Here is an 18228-nt window from a genome sequence, read left to right on the forward strand (position 1 = left end):
AAACCCCTTGAATTTTATCATACTCAAGGCATTTTAGTCATGTTGTGTATCCTATACAAACTTTGTACGATAGTGTAAACACACTCAAGATAGTAAATGCTCTTCAACGTTGCATTTTTCTAGCTTTCTAGTCGTGCATATTATATAGAACCTTTGTATTATAGTGTAAACATGCAATTCAACTCAAGAGCTTACCTTATCCTTGTTGAAGCATGTGTTGTTTGGTCTTGTCTTAGAGCCGCAATCGCAACTTCTTAATGTGGGTGCGGATTGCTTGCGAGTGGGGTGAAGGAAAAGCTCTCTATGCTTAGATGGAGGCAAAAAAAGTCTCTTTGTGATGGTTCTCTCACAAAAGGCAAGGGAAGAAGAAGAAGCTAATGCGAGACATAAACCCACAAACAAACCTATCTAGCATGCATCCATCAAGTAAGCAAGACACAATAGCGTGCATACTCTAGAGAAGAGCTCATAAGTATTCTATTGCAAGGGAATGATTGTGCATCACTTATTGTAAAAAATGACTTCTATACAATTAATTAGTTTTTACACTAGGTTGATCAAACTTAAAAATGGGTGGTCTCTATTAATAGTGTTAAGCAAGTATGTACAGAGAGTCCTTGGACTCTCCTTTTTTGACATTAAACACAAAGTGAGGTCACTTTATATATCTATTCTAGTGTTGTCTTACAAAAGATAAGTGCTCGTTCGAGCAAGTAAGATAGCAAAGCTTTTTCTTGTAAGTTGGGCGGATGAAACCATGTTAACCTATGGAGTGGTTAACATACCGTCCTTCCTAATGGTGGTCATGGCCTCACATCACCCAAGTCAGTGGTGAAGTTGCTATTGGGGTGGAAAAGTGTGGATGGCCCAAGATATGCCATGAAGTTAGTATGCAAGGTGAAGTGGTATGGTTTAGGACCGATTTGCAATTGGATGCAGGGCATATTGGTAAGAAGATTTGGGTAGCCTTGGTGGTAGAAAGCTTATTGAGGTGGCATGAAAGGTATAGGCGATATATAAGTTTTTCATGCGAGACTCCTTTCGGTTATAGAAAATGGTTGGGACCTTTCAAAATTAGTATCTGCTTGTGCTACACATACACACACACTCCACACTAATACATATATTACACATAAAAAGAGTTTAATTGATTTATTAGTTAATTAACTCATTAACTAATTAGTAAATTATTTGTCATTAAAAAATTTATGACCTGCACGCGGCAAATCTCTCAACACACCTTAATTCATTTAATCAATCAATTAAACTAATTACTGTTATTCATTAACTTTACTAAAAAAAAATATGACTTGGTCCCAAGGAGACACTTGTCCTCTCTGCTTTTGACACTTAGGGTGAACATCTCATCATCTCTCTTTCCTCTCTCTCTACAAGTAGGCGTCTCCCTTCATGAGACCTTATGGCTATATTTTCTGCACTTTCTCCTTCCCATAGAGAACATGGGCATTCGAGAGGATAGTGTGAGTTGCAGATCTTCTCTGACAACCATATTGTTTGCAATACTATATTCATATACATTTGTATGAAATGTGGTCGAAAATGCCCATGATACTATGTACTTGATTCTCCCAAGAATAATATACTCTTATTGAGGGAGGAGTCGACCGTTCTGGCTCATTGTGAGTCTCTTGTCAATTCAACAAATTACATGAGCTTGTTATTCATTAAATTTTGGTGTATTTAAGTGTATTAATTAGGGTTCCAATCCTCTTGGAGACACCTTATACTAAGGATGTGTTCGTGTGCTAGTGCCACTTAAGTCGTCATCATGGCGCTTGCTTCCATCCTCTTCTTCAATGATCCTGCGGCAACGACAATGAGCAATGCTTGCTCTTCAAGCTCACGCTCTGGATCAGGGATGATGGTTGTGATTGATATCAAAGATAACGACTCAACTTGCAACGCCCCATTCTACCAAAACTGTACAAGGTATTCACTCCAATTAACCGCACGGCTAACTTGTGAGGTTTATCCTGCAGCTTGTCCACTGCCAAAAATAGCTAATATTTGGCGGTTGTGTGTGTGATAAGTAGCACGGCCAGGCAAAATTCCTGGAATGAAAAGACCTCTCGAAAAAAAATATATTAAAAAAATAGCGCCACGAAGCCCTCCTGAAAAAAAATTTAAAAAAATTTGCGCCACGAAGCTCTCCTGCCCACCCCTAGTCGGTGCCTGCGTCCTGCCTGGCCCGCCAAAAGTGCGCCTTCGTCAGCTGCGACTTTGACACGCACGCATCCAAGACCACTTGCAGTATCGTGGGACTTTGGCCACCATGTTTGCCCAACATCTGAGTGATGACCTCAGAAGACGCTTTTGCAAGCCATGCTACGAATCGAAGAAGAAGGGATCCAGAAGTATGAGTCGGAGGCAGATATACATGAAGCTGGAGTAGATGACACAGTATTAACTTGCCTATTTGATTCTCCACAGCTATTTGCTCCGATATAGTGGTAACAAAATGATATCTCATGGTTTGCACCCCTATGTATATTGAATGGAATCTCAATGTTTGGATGAAATTAGAGAGTTGATAAGCAAAGAGTATTGTATTGTTTTGAATATGATCTTAGAGCAATGAATGCTAGACATTGTTCAACTCAATAAGATTGGCCCCCACAAACATCCTTAGCCCACATGTAAGGAAATGGTTAAACCCCATCCCTCATGCTCTCACATGTGGGTATATCAACAACACATCCAATGGTGGGGAGGGATTATGTGCAAGTGGGTCTTGTAACACATATGTCTTAATTGCCCTAGTGTGCAAAGGTGTAGTCCTACATGGTAAGCACTTCCATGGCCAGATGATCAAGAGTGGTTTCACGAAGAACACTTATCTGAATAGTCTTCTCGTACAAGTGTATGGACGACGTGGAGCTTTAGATGATGCCATGGCATTGTTTGCCATACTACCCTAATAGAAGGTCGTTCTCTTCAATCTTTTTCTTCGAGGGTATGGGAGATAATATAGAAGGATTAAGCAACAGCTAATCTTTTTTATCAAATGCACTAGAAAGGCTGATTACCAAGTTCAGCTATGTTAACATTTTGTCTGTATGTACTAGACAAAAGGATTGAGCCACATGCGACTGGTTGCATTCCTGTATCTTGTGCAACCATGGACTCGGATATAGGTGCTATTTTATGCATGGAAATTATAAACATGCACGACAAGTGTGCATGTGTGGATGATTCTCGAATGGCTTTTGACCAAATGACTACCCGAGACGTGGCGTGTTAGATTGCCATGATCTCAATCTATGCACATGGTCATGGCATAGAAGCTTTTTATGGGAGTACATTGCATACCAAACTATATTTCTCCGTGGAAATAAATGTGGGTGTCCCACTTGAGGAACTGGTTGGGGGATTGCAATCCCCAGGTTGCCCTTAGGGCTGGCCCTACCACTGCAGCCTAAACGGTTGAGCAAATTTTTTGCCAACTCATCCATGCTCATGTCCTTGACTAGGACTCTAGGTGGCGTTGGTTGGGCACCCTTATCCATTAAGGCTTTCGATGCTACGTTCCTTATGTCTTGGTTTGGGTGGATAACTTCTTTATCCTTATCTTGCAGATTGTTTGTTAGGTCTATTGCCTTGCACAATAACACTCATTAAGGATGTAGTGTTTAGACCAGTGGAGATGACCATGAAGCCTCTTGCTCTTGAGACTAATATCATAAATCGATCGATGAGCGATAAGCCATCTAATCTCTTGCAATTGGCTACATCTCATGCGGAGATACTTGGTTCTAGTAATGTAGTCCCACATTGTTAAATCCTCCTCTTTCTTGAGGTTATCGGTTCATTAGGAAGTGAATGGAGTCTTCTTGGGCCCTTTAATTTGCCCAAGCCTAATCAAGGTGATTAAGGAATAGCCAAATGGGGGGTTGCCATGTGGACTGAAATGTTGGGTTTGTAAGAGAGGTGTAAGAGTGGTCAAAGGGTGCACTTTTCCCCCCAAAAAGGGGGGAGGCAATTTTACAATTTTTGGACCTCCATAACTTCTACATACAAGCTCTGATTTGAGCGGAGATTATAGATCCGTGATCTATGCATCAAGAGCTTTCCATAGATATGCTACATGATATGGTTTTGTCCGCTAGATTTTAAATTCCATTTTCCCTCCAAAATTCAAATTCGAATAAAGTAGCCATTTTGAAGCTTCTAATTAGAAAACGTTTCTTCTTAAGAGAAAAGGTTTGACTCCTTAAACTGCCAAATAAAAGGGCCCAAGAAGCCTTCCATTGAGGTCCTAATGTATGCAATGGAACTTTAATTAGGCTCTATTGGGTGAGAATGTCACAATGAATGTGTGTCTCAAGGTCTCATAGCTAGCCTTTTCATGTGGGTATAGAAACCTAAACCACTAGTCTGGTGTCTTCAAGGCAAAGTATGAATGATAAAATATTGGTGGGATCATCAATCCTTTCCATGGCCTTGTAAATTTGAACAATTTCTTTCTTCTCGACTTCAAATCTTGCAAATCATTAAGAAACCAGGGTTTTCCTGTTCTAATAGATGAAAATGAAACGCCCTAATGCATACACTTCAAAACAAAATAAAAATAAACTAAACAAATCCAAGACTCCAAATCATATGTTGTTTGGCCAACAGTATTGGGTGATACGAATAGCTTGGAGTGGACAGATAGACAGAGCTAAGACCTAGGCTAGTCCTCGACAGACAGAGCCAAATATATTCAAGTCAAAAGCTTACCTTAGCCTTGCCAAAGCATTTGTTTTACTGAGCCTTGCCTTAGAACCGCAATTATAACTTCCTGATGTAGATGTGCCTCATCCATCATGTCCTCACTCCATCGTCACACCAAAATTCTCCTTGCCAATGGAGAGCATCAGGTTTGAGCGCAACAGAGGCAGAGGGACCATCACAAGCATAAGGATTGATTGCAATATCTAATACCATGTAGGGATTCAAGTACAGGCCTGGAGGCCTCGGTAGATTGAAGGAAGAGCTCTCTATGGCTAGATTGATGCAAAAAGAGATAGCCTTCGCAATGGTTCTCTCTCACAAAAGGCGGGGGAAGAAGAAGTAGCTAATACAAGAGGCGAACCCGCAAACGAACCTTTCTAGAATGTATCCATCAAGCAAGCAAGATTAAATAGTATACATGCAGCAAGAATAGAAAAGAGAAGAGCTCATAAGTATTCTATTGTAAGGGAATGCTTGCTTATTGTCAAGAATAACTGATATACGAGTGACTAGTTTTCACACTAGACTGGCCAAACTTAAAAATAGTCTAGTCTCTATTACTAGTCTTAAGTAAGTATATATAGCAAGTCCTTGGATTGTCACTTTTTGACATTAAGGCCGCTTTATATATTCAAGCACTATCTTACAAAAGATAAGTACCTATTCAAGTAGGTAAGATGGCAAATTGGCTTACGGTAGGTTGACTGGGCGAAACCATACTAACCTATGAAGTGGATAACACATGCTCAAGTTAGAAAATGCTCTCTAATGTGACATTTTTCTACTCAAATTTGGATTGAAAGGGCGAATAGTTTCATGTGCACACCTAATGGAAGGGAGAAATATCATCATCAATTCCGGGCATGAATATGTGCTCTAGACATCTGCTTTTGAAAGTGCCAAGAAGAGGATACATGTAATTAAAGGGCGTTCTATGCTAGAGTTAGGATGTAGGTAAAGGGCATGCTATGCAATACAAGGGTTTTCTATACTAGAGCTTTAGCCTAACTATAAGGTGTTTGCACTTGGTAAGAGAAATTAATACTATAGAAGGTGGATTGCACTACTTGGTGGTTTTACCTTTGTGTGGGAAAGAACATAATAAATGGTTTCTCACTAGAGGTGCCTTTGTTTGCCAAGATGGTCTAGCTTTCACATGATATGTATTATGCTCAACTACCACACTAGCTAGTAGCCCATTCACAATGAGAGTCGGGAGTGTTTATGTGTCTTTTTAAAAAAAAATCTTATTACAAATTGAGTTGATATCGAATTGTTACTCATTTACTTATTGAACCTGCAAGGAAATTGACAAGTGTGTTTGACACTAATATGTTTCTCTCCTGCAAGGTAATTGGCATCTCTACAATGGTCTAACTGTGCAACAGAAAGTTAAGTGTGTTGGATGTGAAAGAAGATGCTCTGCACAGAATCATAGATAAAACACACACACGAGCTTAGAGAGCAACAGAGACATAGCGATAGCTGGAATGTACTCAATTGTATCTAGAGCATGTGGAGTACAACGTACTATTAGCCCTTAGAGGGTTGACGTGGCTGAAAACACACTAAGGGTGTGTTCTCATGGGAAAAAAACCCTTGCTACGCAAGGTAAAAAGTGTCTGTGATTATCTCTGTTCATACCTAAACTTCCTAGAGGCAGAAGGCTAACAAAGTGCAGTAGCCAGTCTTGGAGTGCTTTAAGGAACTATCTTGGTATCTAAGAACACATTTCTACTATTTTTCAATTTTGTAATATGGTCAAACACATTCACTATAAATTAGCCTTGAATGTGATGATGTGTCATGCAAATGAGTAGTAGATAATGATATTCTTGGATCGCCAATTGTACTATGGAAAAGGCTTCTCTAGAGTAGAGTGGGTTAATCACAAATTTATAAAATGAAGATAACTTTATCTAATGGGAGGGATCTATACATCAAGTGGTCAAAGCTTGAACTCACAAGGTTCTTTTGTGGGTTAGTGACTTCAATTTAAAAATTACTATGAACATTTGGATTCCTCATATTTATCCACATTTGCATAGATAATTTCAAGCCATAAAAGGCATCCAAATAAGCCCTTCCCATTGTGGGTCTATCTCTTGATCCATGAAACACATTTTGAAGCAAGTAGACAAACCCTCATTGAATTGATTGTTCTCAAATCTTGCCTCAATCTTCGGTACTCTCCATCACTTGATTACTTCTTTAGGTGAAGTATTGCATTGACGATTGGTAACTCTCATTAGGGTCACAAGAAACAAGGATAACTCTCATTAGCTCCAAGAGAAACCACTCTAAAATTCAATTATTAAGTTCTTATATAAAGATTTACTCCTACCTGTTAACCCATTCCTAGGGTTAACAAGAGCTATTGCCAATAACTTACATTAAGGAGTCAAGGTAGATACACCAAAAGGTCATACATTCAAGATATGAAGCAATGGTATCTAAATCTACAACTTGGACGAGCGCTCGTAATGATCCAACAAAATACATATGGCATTTTCCACTTCAAGATCATGTGGTAGTAAGTTAGGATGAAGTCCCAAGTGACGCACTTCATGGATATATTATGAGAGTAGTCATTGTAATAGCATTAGGGCTCTTATGAGCCTAAAGTTCCCAGTTAGCCACAATTTAAGTAAGTGTGAACACTTATGGCCATGTATATAAGTGAATATCTCTCCTAATACAAAGAAATCTCCCATTGTGAAATAGAGTCTTTCTCTTGCTAATCTCTCTCTAATCTATGTATACCCATTGCCCATTGTCTTTATTAGGGGTTTCCCATGAAAAAAATATAGTTTTGATGGAGATTTGTGTGTGATTTGGTGAAGAATATGTTGGAATTAGGGTTGCAGGAAAGCACACAAAGCTTGGAGAAGAAGAAGCAAGAATGCACACAACACAAAGTGTATTAGATTGTGTCAATGTACAAAGATAAGTTAGCCCTAGAAGGATGGGCGTATATACAAGCCGGGGGAAAAAACCTCCTAAAGAGGGAAAAAGTGCCCCGGCGGTCCTAAGTGTGTTCACACACATCACTGCCTATATATATGGCAACAAATCCCCCCTGGGAGTGATGGTGTGAACGAGAGCTGGCACTCATGTATAGGGGAGTGCCATGCCCGAAGTAGATCAATCCACAAAGGGGAGCAAGCCCAAAGCTTTGCGGAAAGCTTCGAACTTCTCACGAGGAAGCGCCTTTGTGAAAAGATCGGCGAGGTTGTCCTGTGTTGGCACATAGGCCAAGCTGATCTCTCCTGCTGAGAGTCTCTCCCTGACATAGTGATAATGCACCTCAATGTGCTTTGTGCGAGCATGAAAAACTGGGTTTCTCGCAACTGCCAATGCGCTCTGACTGTCAGTGAAGATAGAGGTGGCAGACTCCTGTCCAACACCCAAGTCAGCCATAAGCCGTCTGAGCCACACACACTCAACCGTAGCTGTGAAAGCTGCCCTGTACTCAGCTTCACAACTAGAAGTGGCCACAGTAGGTTGCTTCTTGCTCAACCAAGATATGCATGAGCTACCGAGCATGAAACAAAAACCACTTGTGGACACTCTTGTGTCATAGCAACCAGCCCAATCTGAGTCCGAAAAAGCATGTAAATCTGGCGGCAACGATCCCCCCTTGGGATAAAACAACCCAAGATGTATGGTGCCACTCAAGTAGCGAAAGATGCGTTTAACTGCCTTCCAATGCTGAGACCCTGGGCTATGCATAAACCTGCTCACCTGTGAGACTGCAAACTGAATGTCCGGCCTCGTAATGCATACATAAATGAGGCAACCAACAGCTGTCTGATAGAGTGTGACATCAAAGTGATCTCCAGCATCATGAAGACTCAACTTCAAACCTGTCTCCATTGGAGTAGCAATAGGCTTGCAGTCTTCAAGGCCAAATCTCTGCAACAATGTCTCAATATACTTTGTTTGACACAAAGCAATACCTCCATCACACTGCTTAAACTGTATCCCCAAATAATGATGCAAATGCCCCAAATCTGACATCTCAAAAGAGGCATTCAAATCAGCCTTAAAATCAGCAATATGACTCTCATTTGGTCCTGTGAGCAGCATGTCATCGACATAGAGAGCAATGATTAGATGTACACCATCCACACGTTTAACATACAAAGTGCTTTCTGTTGGACTATTTTGAAACCCATGTGCAGTCAAATATGCATGTATTTTTTCATACCAAGCTCGTGGAGCTTGCTTTAAACCATATAAAGCCTTTTTCAACCTGCACACTTTGTTTTCCTGCCCTCTTTGAACAAAACCACGAGGCTGCGATACATACACCTCCTCATGCAAATCTCCATTCAAGAACGCAGTCTTTATGTCCAACTGATGTACATTCCAACCATTATGAGCTGCTAATGCAAAAATACTACGAATGGTAGTCATACGACAAGTGGGAGCAAAGGTCTCATCAAAATCAATGCCCTTTTCTTGAGCATAACCCTTTGCAACAAGTCTAGCCTTATAGCGATCAACACTACCATCTGGCTTTCGTTTCAATTTAAAAACCCACTTACATCCAATGGCCTTTTTACCAATAGGCAAATCACACAAAGACCATGTACCATTCTTCATTATAGCATCATATTCACTTTGCATTGCAGCCAACCAATTTTCTGAATTTTGTGCCTCATCAAATGAAAGAGGTTCTTCCTCTTCACACATACTAGACACAGCCAAAGCATAACAATCTGCTGATGCATAAGAGGCATGCTGAAAACCTGAACGAGTACGACTAGTAATAGGTGCATCAATCTTACTATCACGCAAGGTTTGCACCAGCCATTTAGGCATACCTCTAGCCTGCTCATTTTCAGCCCTATCCTCATGAATTACATCCTGTAAATCTGCATCAGAAATAGGCTGATCTATGATGTCGTTTGAAATCTGCATAGGCTGAATATTTGCCTCATTAGGACTTACATTTGAATTCCCACCTGTAAAGAGAGGCAACAACGTATCAAATACATCCCGTGAGCTTACACCTGTCTCTTTGGTACATGATAACAAGGGCTGCACAGCATCTTCCACAAAAACAACATCTCGACTAATCAAGATACGCTTTGACTACGGATGATACAATCTATAACCCTTGCTCTCAGCACTGTAACCAACAAAAATGCATTTGACAACCTTATCATCCAATTTTCTGCGTTGTTGCACAGGCACTAAAGCATAGGCCAAGCAACCAAAGACACGCAAGTGACCAATAGAAGGCTTCCTACCATGCCAAGCTTCGTATGGAGTAATAGACTGCAAGGCCTTAGTGGGACACCTGTTGAGTACATATGCAGCACACATGACAGCCTCAAGCCAAAACGCATGTGGCAAAGCTTGGCTCTTGACCATACATCGTGCCATCTCCATAAGTGACCTGTTCTTCCTCTCAGCAACACCATTTTGCTGAGGGGTATACGGCACTTTACATTGGTGTTTTATCCCACGACTAGCCAGAAATGCATCAAACTCTTTAGACATGTACTCCCCCCCTCGATCAGTACGGAGGGTGCCCACAGTACAATTGGATACATTTTCAGCCATAAGAAAAAACTGTTTGAAGCACAAAAACACTTCGGACTTTGCCTTCAGTGGATATACCCATGCATGCCTTGAGTAATCATCAATGAAAGTCACGAAGTACAAGTGTTTACCAAATGACGGAGTTTGCATAGGCCCACATACATCACTATGTACAAGCTGCAATTTGCGAGTGGCCCGCACAGAACCATCTTTTGGAAACGCAGAACGCTGCATTTTGCCCAAAATACAGCCTTCACAAACATGTTTCAATGGTGCCTCAAGAGGGGGCAATGAAGCAACCATATCAAATTTCTGCAAACGTAGCAAACTAGCAAAGTTCAGATGACCAAAACGAGCATGCCATAGTTTTGCATCTGAAACTGCCTTTTCATCAAAAACTGCATTTGCTGAATCTTCCACACACTTGTCATAAGAATTGAGCCTATACAGCCCATGAAACAAGGTGCCAGATACAATAATCGTATCACCAGAAGTCAAATCATGAACAGTACATCTGTCATCCACAAATTTGATTACAAATCCAAGTCTAGCAAGCGCAGAGACAGACAATAGATTCTTCTTTATCCCTGGCACATACAAAGCATCTGAAAGTGTGAAAGCGCTGCCATTTGCAGCAGTAAGCATAATTTTACCAATGCCCTTCACTGGGTAAGAAGCATTATTGGCACATGTGACAGTATTCCCATTAGGGACAGCCTTAAGAGAAGTGAACATATCACGATGCGAGGTAATGTGCTTTGTAGCACCACTGTCAAAATACCAAACATGAGAGTCAACAGAAACTGCCAAACATGCATCATGTACAGATGGGTCATACTGGCAATACACGCTAAACGCCCATTCTGTATCCTGCACAACATTTGCAGAATCTGCATTTGTAGAAGCATCCGCTATTGTGGCTGCATTTGACTCTTTCTTCTTTGCCTCTTTAGCCTTTAGCTTAGGGCAATTCTTAATGACATGATCATTTGCCTTACAATAGTTGCACCTGGTCTTTTTCTTGCCTTTATCAAGAGCCTTCTCAGACTTATTGTTGCTACCTGTGGAAGGAGAAGAAGTTGCAGACCTACTAATAGGAGAAGAAACAGTGGAAGGGACTGCCTTGCCACTTCTTCTCTGCTGCTGGGCAGCAATAAATGCTTGATCAACTGCACGCTGCCTGGCCCTGTTTTGCCTGGACTGCGCTTCTTGCAAGAGCTTGTTGACTAAAGTATCATACTTGATAGCATCAGGTCTGTCCTCATTAAGAAGTCTCCACGTGGAAGCAAAAGTCTGATATGTCTCAGGTAAAGCATCAAGAACAGTCTGCACAAGAGAATGATCAGGAATAATCTCACCTGCAGAAATCAACTGTTCTTTGAGATCTTTAATCTCAGCAAGAAAAACATTCATGTCATCATCTTCTTGCATAATCTTCAATTCTAGCTCTTTACGCAGGTAAGCGATTTTTGCCTCGTTACGACCTGCATACAAACCAGCTAGAATATCCCAAGCCTGTTTTGCTGTTTTAGCTGAACGAATATGTGGGGTGATGTTACGTTTGACAGAAAGTGCAATCAAGGCATGAGCCTGCGCATCTTTACCATCCCAACGAGCTTGTTCAGCGGTGGGTAAAACAGCAGCAAAACAGTAGAGCTGCTAGAACCTGCAACATCCTCAACATATCCTACATCCACAGAACCTGGACGTACATCTATACCCTGCACAATGTTCCACACTCCTTTTGCAACCAAAACATGCTGCATCATGTATGCCCAAAGTGGGTAGTTGCTATCTCCATCCAGTTTGTCTTCAGCAGACAACATGCGAAATACATCATTGCTGTTATCAGCCATGGCCACTGACTGAAACTGATGCAAAAGCTGCCTGTAATGAAGCAAAGATTGAACAGAAAACAACTCGTGCTATGTAGCACGGTCCACAATAGAGTACGTATGCCTGTTTTGCAGAAAACTGCACTGTCGAAATTTCTGCAGAAAATGACGAAAACACCTGTGCAGAACTTGAAATGCAAAAACGGAGCCCGAAACGACCTCAGATGCAAATTGGAACCTGGAAGCTATCGTGAAAACTCACCTCAATCGGAGAACATGAGTCTGAGGGTGCTGGCGGCGTAGCCCTGGGAGCCGATGCCTGCTCTGATACCAATTGTTGGAATTAGGGTTGCAGGAAAGCACACAAAGCTTGGAGAAGAAGAAGCAAGAATGCACACAACACAAAGTGTATTAGATTGTGTCAATGTACAAAGATAAGTTAGCCCTAGAAGGATGGGCGTATATACAAGCCGGGGGAAAAAACCTCCTAAAGAGGGAAAAAGTGCCCCGGCGGTCCTAAGTGTGTTCACACACATCACTGCCTATATATATGGCAACAGAATAGCTCTCTTTTTTGTTTTATAAAGAATGCTTTTTTGCTTAATTTTTAGCTTAAATCGTTGTATTTGTTGTTATTAATTTGGTCCTAGGAGGTGATTAGAACTACAGGTCTTTATTAATGATTTCGATTGAGTAGATGATTATGATACATGATAGTTCACATCTAGAAACTGTTTCTTTCTTGGCAATTTGTGCATATCTTAGCTTCTAAGGAAGAAATAACCAACTATGGCAACATTGTCCTATGAAGCTTAATACACAAAGTAGCATTCACTACTGTGAGTTGAATATGTATGATTGAGAAGATTGATGGAGAATCTTCGTGTTTCTTTAGATGCCCCTACTCCTATTCTCACTATGACATTAAATGTGTATGATGATTGAGAAGATTGATGGAGGATCTTTGTGGCAATGTGAGGTTTATAGAGATTATAGATCAGTCTCTGAAAGGGAGGAGATAAGGCTTTGGTGAAAATATGTGCCACATTATCATGTTACTATAATAGATCAGATTGATCTCTCCTCTGCATGGAGCCTTTCTCTAACATAGTGATAATGCACTTTAATATGCTTGGCCCTAGCATGAAAGATTGATCTCTTTGACATTATCATGTGTAGACTAGATTGATCTCTTTGACATTATCATGTGTAGACTAGATTGATCTCTCCTCTGCATAGAGTCTCTCTCCCTCTATATGGAGTCTCTCTGACATAACGATAATACACTTTAATGTGCTTGGCCCTCTCATGAAAGACAAGATTCTTTACAATTTCCATTGCACTTTGACTATCACTAAGTATTTAAAGATATGTTATAACTACCTGCTGCCAATGCTTAGTGCCTAGGAAATGCATGAACTTTGAAAGTTGACATACTATATTGCAGTGTCTAGTCATGAGTTGCATAAACAGATTAGGCATCCAATAGCTTGATCATAAATGGTTCCTACAGACTAAGTTTTACACTAGGTTCTGTTGGTGTAGAAATCAGTTTTTGCAACTTGCCATGGTGAACATCTTGAGCAGTGCCTTGATGTTCTTTGATTACTTAGTGACTATACCATCATTTTGTTGTATAAACTACATACCTAAATATTAGTGTAAAAGACCAAGATTTGATATCTCAAAATTTGAGGCAAGGTCAGCCTTGAAAGCTATAATGAAATCCTCAGTGGTGCGTCCTATCACTAACATGCCATCTACATAGAGAATGTGATAGCATGTAAATCCTGCTTATCCTTTTTCACATATAAAGTTCTTTCCGTAGGACTATTTTGAAATTCTTGCTGCTCAGTCAAATAGGCATCGAGAATGATAAGCAGCAAATCTTGCTTGTCTTTTTCACATATAAAGTGCTTTTTGTAGAACTATTTTGAAATCCCCGTCCAATCTTGAAAGTTGTAATCCTCATTGGTGCCTATCACTACCATGTCATCTACATAAGAATGACAACTCGTTTTTCTCATATAAAGTGCTTTTTCTAAATACTATTTTGTAGAAATCCTCATCCAATCTTCTGGTGCCAACAAGCACTGGGAGCTTGTTTCAAACCACATAAAGCTTTATTAAGCTTACATACCATTTGTTCTTGACCAAGTTGGGAAAATCCAGCTAGATGACTCACATAAACTTCTTCCTGTAAGTCAAGAACATTGTTTTGATGCAATTGGTGCACTTTCCATGCATGATGTGGGCTGTCAATGCAAAAACAAACCATATAGTAGTCATACAGGAGGAAGAAAAAGTTTCATCATAATCAATCCCTTTCTACTAGGCATAACCTTTTGCAACAAGTCTGGCCTTGAATCTGTCAACATATTCATTTGCCTTTCTTTAATTGACTTTGAAAATCCACTCAGTAGTGTACCAGTAGATTTTCTGCAAGGGGTAGATCCACTAAATCCCAAGTACCATTTTTCTAAATGGAATGAATTTCACCTTGTATGGCTTTCACCTAATTTGGATCTTCTTAAGCCTCTTCAAAAGACACAGGTTCATCTACATCAAATAGAAGACTAGAGATATAAACTCAATAATATTGTTTGAAGAAGTGGTTCAAGCATCAAATCTATTCTACTCTACAACAAAGGAGCAAATAATTTGCTACCCTCCAGGGTGCTTCTAACCCATCTAGGCATAATCCTAGATTCATTGGTTTGCTGATCTTCCAATATTTACTACATCTTCTAGCTAATCTGAAGTTGGTGCATCAATTCCTTGAGCATTCTCCCTTGCAAACAAGGAGTAGTAGGCAAAAATTTTCTAAGAATCAATAGAAATTGTCTGGAGAATTGACACATGCATGCTTATTGAATTCCATCATTGGATGGACAAAATCCTCTGCAAAAATTACATTCCTAATGACTATTTTTCTTAGTGAGAGGATTGTAGAGATGATAACCTTTTCTTTTAGCACTATAACCAATAAAAATACAATTTTCTACCTTGTCAAAGCTTAGTTTTGCTTTGTGTGTTGGCACACATGTGCATATGCCAAACAACAAAAAATACACATGTATTGAGCCTTAGGTTTTTTATTGAACCAATCCTCATCCTAAGGATGCTCTAACTTTCTTTACCATCTTGGTTCTATATCTTTGCTGGATCAATTGATATACAATCCCTTGACACCAGAAATGCTAGATATTCAATCCAATTAGTAAAGAAGTACACTTACTCTTCTGGCAAAAAGTTTGTGCTTTCTGAGGATTTCCAAGACTTTATGCACATGCTTCTCATGATTGTTAAAATGCAAGCAAAGTGATGAGCTATGGTGGATCAAATGCAAGAATCAACATCATTAACAAAGTGATTAGACTATGATTAAGATAAGATTAGTGAGAAATTAATTGATAGCTTAATGTAGGCATGGATACTCAAAAAACCAACAAATACTCATTAGGCCAATGCCTCAATTTATAGAGTTTACATCCACAAGATGCCAAGCATCTAATCCCACTGATCTCTCCTTGATTCACTCCACCTCTTTTGCTTGATTCTCTCCACCTCTTAACTTTTCCCAGAATATCTCCACACATCCTAGAACTTCTCATGCTACCCTTTATTCTCTCCAGTAGATACCTCTCACCTTTTCATTGCTACTCACTCATTCACTTGTATATTTCAACACCTCCCCTCAAGTGAATAATCCTAGTACACCTAAACCCTATACCAAGTTTCCCTCTTACTTGGTAGCCTCTGCGACCAGTCGCTCAAGTCCCTAACTCATAGTCCTTGACACATGGCCTACATCATCGGTGGCTCAGAGGTGGTTTTACTTTATTGGGGCAGGTTACATTGGGTTGTGGGGTTTCTCTCTCTCTCTCTCTCTCTCTCTCTCTCTCTCTCTCTCTCTCTCTCTCTCTCTCTCTCTCTCTCTCTCTCTCTCTCAGAAAAGATGATCTGACTCCACTTCCTTAGGAGTCTCCATGAAGTTTGCCAATGTAATTCCTTCTTCCCTAGGTTTGTTGTAGCAGTCTCTTGCCATGTGTCCTAGCTTCCCACAGTTGTAAGTGAAGGTCCTTACTCCTCCCCTGCCTCTTCCTCATCCTCGTCCTCGTCCTCGTGAGAATCCTCCTCGGGTGAAGAATGCTTTTTCCTCTCCAGTTGTTAGGTCCACCCCTTTCTTCTCTTTGACCTTGGTCTCTTGCTCTAGTAGAGCTCCTTCTATCTCATGCAGCTTCAATTCAGGTACATTCTTTAAGGTTGCCACAATGTTTTCATATTCACCTTTGTCCACACTTTTCAGAAGCACTGCTAGTGCCTCATCATCCTCTACCTTCTTACCAATGGTTGTTGCCAGTTGTTGCTTAATGCTTTTGTATTTGTTCAAGTGTGTGATTAAAGGTTCACTTTCCTTCATATCAAGTTTGTAGAATTGCATTAGTAGATTTATCTTTGAATTTTTTACTTCAGTGCTGCCAAATAACTTATTGAGTTCATCCCATGCATATTTTGCCCATTGTATCCCTGTGATGTGATGAATGATTTCATCATTTAAATTGAGTGCAATGAGTCCTAATGCTTTCTCATTCATGCTCTTCTGCTCATTTTTCCCAATTACCTCTGGGCATTCATCTCTTCCCTCAACTAGCCCCCACAGATTTTTCCTCATGAGAAAATACATGGTTTTTGTTTGCCATGTATAAAACTGCTCCCCATTGAATTTAGCTATTTCTTGTGCCATGCTCATGATAATGTGAAGGAGGTCTTACCTCTTGATCCAATTCAAAATTCAAGGGCAATGTCTACCCTTTTACAACTCAAATATGGTGTTTAAGTGATGATTACAACAGATTTATCAGCATAAATTCACCAAAAATTACATAAAGCCAAGGGTAACAAATCTGTACTGAATGGTTGGAGTATCAAGCCATCTCCGAATTGCGATTTGAAGTGATAGAGATCTGTATCAGATACCCAATGGTAAATTTGAACCCTCAATTGTACCAAAATATAGTGATTAGTGTTGATTAATAACTGATTAGCAAAATAATCCCCTGTTTTGTGTGCAAAAAATAGAGTGTGCGGGCAGGCCAAATCTGGGGTCTTAGAGTTCAAATGAGCTCAACTCCTTTCAAAGGCATCAATAGCAGTTAGTCTAGTAGAGGATCAAGCCAAGAAACAAAAGATTTGACCAAACATTGAATACTTAATCTCTATTTTACCAGAGTCACTTGCAGATTTGATGCAGAGCTTGATGCCACTTCTCCTTGAGGAATTTCACAAATTTGACATCACCAGCATGTAGAGCACCCTTGAAAACCTCTAGGTCCAAGAGGAATCAGACCAATTTCTTATGTGTAAGTGTAGATCTAAGGTTTTCTCCAAAATTGAAGCGCCGACAAATTTGCAATTTTGTGCAGCTCTCGTTGGCGGTTTGGCGATTTGTCTTGATGAGCTGGTGCGTGGACAGCCTGGCTAGGTGGGGCTAAGAGACTATTGCCTAATGTTAAGCCTAGAGGGAGATCAAGCCCCTCCACCAGCTGGGGGTATAGAAGCTAGTTGAAAATTGACTAAAAATTTGATTATCTCCTAATTATGATTAATAAGCTAATTAGCAAGATAATTAGGCTCAAAAATTAGATTAATCCTAAGCTTGGCTCTGATACCATGTTAAAATGCAAGCAAAGTGATAAGCTATGGTGGATCAAATGCAAGAATCAACATCATTAGCAAGGTGATTAGATGATGATTAAGATAAGATTAGTGAGCAATTATCTGATAGCTTAATGTAAGCGAGGATACTAAAAAAACCAGCAAATACTCATTAGGCCAACACCTCAATTCATAGAGTTTACATCCACATGCCAAGTATCTAATCCCATTGATCTCTCCTTGATTCACTCCACCTCTTTTGCTTGATTCTCTCCACCTCTTCACTTTTCCCAGAATATCTCCACACATCCTAGAACTTCTCATGGGGTTAATCATGGTGGTGTAGACATAGATTAAGCATAGTGATTAGGAGAGATTAAACCAAACAAGATAAGCCATGAGAGAGAGAGATGTGCACACTCAACAAGACTCTACTGCATATGCTTCA

Source organism: Cibotium barometz, chromosome 14, assembly GCF_041138505.1.
Source record: "Cibotium barometz isolate CiBa-2024 chromosome 14, ASM4113850v1, whole genome shotgun sequence".
Classification (NCBI taxonomy): Eukaryota; Viridiplantae; Streptophyta; class Polypodiopsida; order Cyatheales; family Cibotiaceae; genus Cibotium; species Cibotium barometz.